Below are 7,356 nucleotides of genomic sequence, written 5' to 3'. Positions count from 1 at the left end.
TCTGGCTTAGTAAGTTTTAACTATACCTCACAATACATAGTTTCAAAGATTTTCTGATGCCCTTGATATAAAGTATGTGCTGATAATTTCACTTTTTTAAAGACATAAATGTTATTTATCTAATAACGAACTGAACAATAGCAACAATGATACAACCATCAAATTTGTAAAAAAGCTGATAATGTGATGTGGTCAAAAATGCTATTAACAGTATGACTTCATATAGCATTAATATTCTACTCTGTATCAGATCATGGGCTTCCCTGGTAGCTCAGACAGTAAAGCGTCTGCCTACAATGTGGGAGACCTGGGTTCGATCCCTGGGTCAGGAAGATCCCCTGGAGAAGGAAATGGCAACCCGCTCCAGTACTCTTGCCTGGGAAATCCCATGGACTGAGGATCCTGGTGGGCTACAGTCCATGAGGTCACAAAGAGTCGGACACGACTGAGCGACTTCACTTTCACTTTCTGTATCAGATCATAGGTGGAATATTTTTTCAGTTTAAAGTTCATACAAATTGAGCATTTCTTTCTCATCATTTTTATTTTTCATAGGAAATATAAGCAAATGAGGGAAAAGGCATGAAGAACCAAAATATATACAATAAAATCTTTTCACTCTGAGCCCCAGTCTCCCTCCTCAGAGACTACTACTATTCATTTCTCCTGTTAGATGTACCGTGTTTAAAAAGGAGTAGTTCAGTTCAACAATGACCAGGTGCCCTATTTGTGCCAGACACGGTGTAAGGTGCTAGGGAATCAAGTCATTTAGAACCAGCCCTTGTAGCCCAGCCAGGTGCTCTGTGACCACCTGAAGGGGCAGGATGGGGGTGGCAGTGGAGTGGGGTGGAGGGAGGCCCAAGGAGGTGATATATATGTAATTACGGCTGATTCAAGTTGCTGGATAGTAGGAACACTGTAAAGCAATCTTCCTCCAATTGAAAAATAAGCTAGAAAAAAAGAGAAAAAAAAAAAGAATCAGTCCTGTGTAATAGTGGAGACAGACACAAAACAGATCATTTCAATAAAACATAAATCTTTATTTTTTTAAAGTATACAAAGAATATGCCTGAGATTTCTCCCAATTGCATCATATCTGTCATTTTCACGTGTATCTTCCACAGGCATCTTGAGATAGACACATTCAAAACTCAATCATCAGTCACCTCCCCCAGTAACTTCACCTCTACGTTTCCTAAATCAGAAAATGGCATTCCATTTATCTAGGCTCAAGCCAGAAAACTCTCGCTCAGCAGATATTTATCAAGCATCTACAATGTCTAAGGACTTTCAGGCTGTGAACATATGACAGCAAATAGGGTCTTCACTAAAACTTGTTTATGGAACTCTACTCTTTATTTCTCTCACCTCTGGCCTTCCAATCCAGTTGTCAAATCTTGCCAGTTCTACTTCCTGGATCCCTCCGGGATTTATAATTCCATCCACGCTGGCAATGCCCTAGTACGGGCCGCCATCTTCTTTTCCTTGGATTACTACAATGATGGCCTAACTGGTTTTCCTTCCATTAGTCTTGCCACTCCTCAATTCCATTTTCTCACAGTAGTCAGAGTCATCACCTAAAATATAAACCTAATCATGTTGAAACCTTTCAACTTTACTATAATCTTTAGGAAGAAGGTCAAATGCCTTAACATGATCAGCAATACTCTTCATGATCTAAGCCTATTTGCTTCCCCAGCCCTGCATCTAGAATCTCTGTTCCTGGACTATGCTCTCCTCTCCTGTCTGGGCCTTTACAGTTGTCTCTATCTTGCCCTCCAGCGTTTAATCTGGCTAATTCCTATCTATTCACAAGCATGGAACCATTCAGACTGAACTACATTTTTTTTTTAAATTCATGTTTCCCTTCCCTATGAGAGTATAAGCTTTGTCAGGTCAATTATTAGATTGACTTTTACATTTACTTGTTCATTATTATATTTCCATATCTAGCTCAGTGTCTGGCATAAAATAAGAGGCTAAGTATTTTCTGGATAAATCAATCAACACTCAGAAAGTCAGAAGGAAAGTCAACTAACTCAGTCTGTGGATTAGGGAAAGGCTTTCTAGAAGATCTCTGAAAAATAAGTAAAGAAAGTAGGAGTTAGGCAAAGAAAATCAAGACATCCAGACAGTGTCAAGAAGAATATGAAAAGTTCTCTAAGTGTAAAACAGAATCATGGAGGGGAAGTGGGTGTGATGGAAGATGATAGTGGAAACATAAACAGTGGTGAGATTATGGAGGTCCTAGGATACAGGCTATGGAGGTAGACTTTATCTTGCAGGTGATGGTGGAGGTGGCAGGGGGCGGGGGAGGGTTGTAGACATTTAAACAGACCAGTAAAATGGTCCGATTTACATTTAAGACTGATCATTCTGGCTGCTACTGAAAAGACAAATTGGGGGATGTAGGTGAGGGTTGTAAGGCTGGAGGCAACAGTGAGATAGATTGGTAGCTGAAAGAAAAGGAAGGGATAAATTAGAATCTGAATGGCTCATGAGCCCTCCCAAATGGATCTATCTAGCAGGCAAACAAAAGTCTGAGTCTCGAGGAAGAAGTCAGGTATAGCAGCAGTTTTAGGATCCTGAAGCAAATAGCTTGAAACAATGAGCATGGATGGTACTCTGAATGGGAATATTCATCAAAAAGAAAAAAGAAAAAAAATCAAGGTTTAAACGTATGCTATTTAAAGGACAGGCAGAGAAAGAGGCCCTAAGCAGCATGAGATAAGTAGAACAAACAGGAGAGAAGCAAAGGGATTCAGGTTTCAAGAAGCGTCTGACCAATGGCGTGAAAGGTAACAGAGGTCTAGGAAGGGGCACTGGTCAATAGCACGGGCGGAGTGGGTGCTATTCATTTTCCAAGACCAATAAGAGAGGGGCAGATAAATGTGGGGTGGACAGGAAGCTGAGATACATCACATGAGGGCTTGGATTTTCTCAATTAACTAGGTACAAGGTTGCTGGAAATGTCTGTGGCCCCGAGGAAATCTCCATCCTCCAATGAGTGGGTCTTTGATGGCAAGGAGGGCATAAAACCCAATCTTAGTATTTCACCTATTCCTACCACACTAGACCAAGTGAATCAACTTTTCATCCTTACTAACCCACTTAAAAAAAAAAAGCAGAAACAATTTGGAAATCTTGTCACTTAAACAGAGATTTAAAAAATTTCAACCAAAAGCACTAGCTACCACAAGAACACCACCTGAGTTCAAGATAAAGTCCTAGTTGCAGGCTGTGATGGTCTCACTGAGCACCCCATCTTGTCAGTCAAAGGTCTGCTCGGCCTTTACAGGTCTGTCATCTGGGATCTAAAGTGCAACCTACAATAGAAAAAGAACACGAATTAAAAAAGGAACTAGCATTAAAATCGCAGGCACATGTGAATGTGTGTTGAGTGCTTGAAAAATACCTTTTAGACTAGTCACCTTGTAACAAAAAAGAAGTTGAAGCTGAGGAAGGAGGAGGTGGTTATCACTGAAAGTTATAAGACCGGGAACTGACAAATGATAAAGGAGTGTCAAGAATTGGGGTAAGCTGAAGCTGCAGACCCAGAATCTGTTCTATGTCACTTTGTGTTATTTCCTCCAAAGTGCTCAGCTGGAGATTTATGGGACAGACTCAGGATTAAGGTTTTGACAGGCACTGGGGTCTGAGGCAAGGAAACACGGGGCATCTGGATATTGATAAATCTGTGGTCTAGGCTGGGAAGGGAGGTAATGGCAGGAGGGCTGAGAGGGAAAATGAAATATAAGAGCAGATATGGACCATGTGAGGGTATAGAGATGCAGGGGAAAAAGATGTTACAGTCATAAAGAGTAGTGGAATCTAATTTTCTGCTGTAGTTAATGTCTTTATGAATGATGACAAACTCAAGAAAGTCTAGGTTGGGATTTCTGTATTTCTGATGTTCTGCCTTCTTACTCCACAATGACCAGTAACAGACAACTATATTTTCAAAAACCAGATCTACCCTTATAATCAAGACAACCTGAATAAACACCTATTAGTTTTTTCTTAACTTTAATTCTAATAAACTATCAATTTGCCATATCTACAGTAAAATTATTCTCCAAATACACAATTATTATCCTATAAATACAGTCATTCTGCTCTGCTTTCACCTCACTTTTCTCTCTCCATATGGTTCATTCTATTTTTGGTTTACAAATAGGTCACCTTTCCTTGTCTGGACTCTTAACAATGGTTGAACACTTAACATTTGCAGGATATTTTACTAGGATAGTGTATAAATAATAATAGTCAAAATAACTGGCAATATTAATACTGTTCTGCCAAATACTTCACAGGAATAAATCTATCTAATCTTCATGACACCCTATAAATCAGATATTATCGCTATTTTAAAGATGCCAAAACCAGTTTAGTTAGGTTAAGCAAGCTGCCTGAGTCCACATAGATGGTAAGCACTCTGATGAGGGATTTAAAGTCAGTTCTTCTGACTGAAGAGCTAAGTTCTCAGCCATTATGCTATCTATATTCCTTTTCTTTGTTTCTAAGATATGGCCTAGTGGAGTTACATGAATTCACAAGTAATCAGCTTGATTTGGTAAGTGCCAATGAGAAAGGTCTCTTTTTTTCAGATTCTCAGTGTTTTTAAAAAATCTATTTCCTAACTAACTTCTGAGTTTTATTAGATTCTGACTTTTGAGAATTACATCAGTAAATGGACATAGAAAGGGGAAAAGAAAGCCCTAAACTACTGAATATGAAATGTACTTTCACTTCAAATCAGCATAAATTTCTATATTCATAGGTAAAGCCTCCACTCCCCCATACAACAAAGTACCAGAACTTGTGTCTATTGTCAATACAGTCTTCTCAGCATTATTTTTCACTTGATTCAGTCCAGACTTCCCAACTAGTACATCACCCTCACTAATACTGTACCCTACAGTCAGATGCAAGTTCTACTACATCTTCCAGTGTCCCAATTCATAAATGGTTGTCCCCCACTCTCCCCGACAACTAGGCCGTCCTATCGTCCCATCTTCTGCTGCAAGGCCCTGATTTGTGACTAGGAATGAGGTGCCTGCCCCTCATTCAGGCATCAGCTAAACAATCCACCTCACTCAGGGACATGTGTGTTCAGAGAACAGTTCAGTGTTGGAAGGCACCCGCAGTGCCTGGCTCTTGTGGCAGCATGAAAGAAGGGAGGCAGAAGAAAAGGCCAGGATTCTATCCTACATGGGAGTAGGAAATAGCAACCCACTCCAGTATTCTTGCCTGGAAAATCCCATGGACAGAGGATCCTGGTGGGCTACAGTCCATAGGGTCACAAAGAGTTGGACACAACTGAAGTGACTTAGCACGCACGCACGAACGAACTTCTGCACATAGCTTTAAGTCAGCGGCATAATTTCTCTGAGTTAATCTCTAAATTGATGATGGTATCTATTAGCCCCTTTTCCCTTTTTAATGAATCCTAAAAAAGATACTGTGGATCACAACAAACTGTGGAAAGTTCTTTAAGAGATGGGAATACCAGACCACCTGACCTGCCTCCTGAGAAATCTGCATGCAAGTCAGGAAGCAACAGTTAGAACGGGACATGGATCAGTTTGGTTCCAAATTGAGAAAGGAATACGTTAAGGCTGTACATTGTCACCTTGTTTATTTAACTTATATGCAGAGTACATCATGAGAAATGCAGAGCTGGATGAAGCACAAGCTGTAATCAAGATTGCTGGGAGAAATATCATTAATCTCAGATATGCAGATGACACCACCCTTATGGCAGAAAGCGTGGAAGAACTAAAGAGCCTCTTGATGAAAGTGAAAGAGAGTGTGAAAAGCTGGCTTAAAACTCAACATTCAAAAAACTAAGATCATGGCATCCAGTCCCATCACTTCATGGCAAATAGATGGGGAAACAATGGAAACAGTGAGAGACTTTCCTTTTGGGGGCTCCAAAATCACTGGAGATGGTGACTGCAGCCATGAAATTAAAAGACACTTGCTCCTTGGAAGAAAAGCTATGACCAATCTAGACAGCATATTAAAAAGCAGAGACATTACTTTTCTGACAAAGGTATGTCTAATCAAAGCTAAGGTTTTTCCAGTAATCATGTATGGATGTGAGTTGGACTAGAAAGAAAGCTGGGCGCCGTGGTGTTGGAGAAGCTTCTTGAGAGTCCCTTGGACTACAAGGAGATCCAACCAGTCAATCCTAAAGGAAATCAGTCCTGAAAATCCATTAGGACTGATGCTGAAGCTGAAACTCCAATACTTTGGCCACCTGAGGCAAAGAACTGACTCGCTGGAAAAGACCCTGATGCTAGCAAAGATTGAAGGCGGGAGAAGGGGACGACAGAGGATGGGATGGTTGGATGGCATCACCGACTCAATGGACATGAGTTTGAGCAAGCTCGGGGAGTTAGTGATGGACAGGGAAGCCTGGCATGCTGCATTCCATGGGGTCGCAAAGAGTCAGACACGACTGAGCGACTGAACTGAACTGAAAAAATATAACACCTGTAAGCATCCAACACAGAACCCGGGAGTTCTGCTCAAAAAGCATCAGCATTATTAACACTCTGAGACTCTATGACTTACCTTGCCCCACTGACAGCCCCACGTCCTCCTTTCCTTGTTACCCTGAGCTTAGCTTAAGTCTCCAGAAACCCTCTATCCACTTTCGCTCTTCACCTCTGAAGCCAAACACGTCCACGGACCTCGAGAATTCCGCGGCCGTGCTGGACTGCTTGCCCAAACTGCGGCTCTCCCACTTCCTGCAGAATCCAATTCCGACTGGACGTCAACTCCGCGAAAAATAGTTCCGCCTAGAGCCCAGCGTTCTCCCTCGCGCCTCCAGCGCCAACCGCTCTAAGCGTACTGAGCCCAGCCGGTACCCGGCGCGGCCGGAGCGCAGGAAGTGGGCGGGGCGGAACGGGGAGGGACTTCCAGTAGGAGGCGGCGGGTTTGAAAATTGACAACGGTCGGTGTTTGCTGACTTTTGACTTCGCCTGTGGCTGCTCCACGGACTCGCCGCCGTCCTGAGGGCGGCTGCTGCGGTAGGTGAGAGCAGAGAGACACGCGTGGACGGAGTCCGGGAGACAGTGTGTGCTCTCTCGCTCTGGAGCCACGGGCCTGACAGTGTTTTCGTTACACGCGTCGCTGGGGAGGAGGCTGCAGAAGCCCGCCTTTGGGTGGTGCGGGTGAGCTCATCGGTCGTTTTTGTTAGATTTTAGTCCCCAAAACAATCTGAACTCGTTTCCTACGAAACGAATGTCTGTCTTCTGGTACAGCAAAGATTACGCGAGAAGAAACTTGAGGTCCAGCTGGTCAGTTGAAGGTTGTATTTCTATATTTTTTAACCGATTTATTTAGAAG

The 7,356-nt window shown here is 42.4% G+C and overlaps 1 protein-coding gene and 1 long non-coding RNA gene across 5 annotated transcripts in view; one reads left to right on the top strand and one right to left on the bottom strand.

Moving 5' to 3' along the window:
- Positions 1-525: 525 nt before the first annotated feature.
- LOC122677595 lies at positions 526-6,772 on the bottom strand. 2 transcript variants are annotated; one of them, XR_006335851.1, is made up of 4 exons: positions 6,580-6,772; positions 3,209-3,326; positions 1,369-1,590; positions 526-950 (listed from the first exon to the last, which is right to left on the bottom strand). It is a non-coding gene; the product is annotated as an uncharacterized LOC122677595 (long non-coding RNA). The 2 variants fall into 2 exon arrangements; XR_006335850.1 differs by having other exon boundaries at positions 1,369-1,577; positions 6,580-6,770.
- Positions 6,773-6,888: 116 nt separating this feature from the next.
- NUF2 (NUF2 component of NDC80 kinetochore complex) overlaps positions 6,889-7,356 on the top strand; it is a 37,195-nt gene continuing 36,727 nt past the window's right edge. The window contains exon 1 of one of the 3 annotated variants that reach the window (XM_043877759.1): positions 6,889-7,037. The gene's annotated coding sequence lies outside the window, so the exon portion shown is untranslated. The other 2 variants (XM_043877760.1, XM_043877761.1) reach the window with 2 other exon arrangements.

This window comes from Cervus elaphus, chromosome 20 (genome assembly GCF_910594005.1).
Source record: "Cervus elaphus chromosome 20, mCerEla1.1, whole genome shotgun sequence".
Taxonomy (NCBI): domain Eukaryota; kingdom Metazoa; phylum Chordata; class Mammalia; order Artiodactyla; family Cervidae; genus Cervus; species Cervus elaphus.
This window is presented reverse-complemented; position numbering and strand designations above follow the sequence as displayed.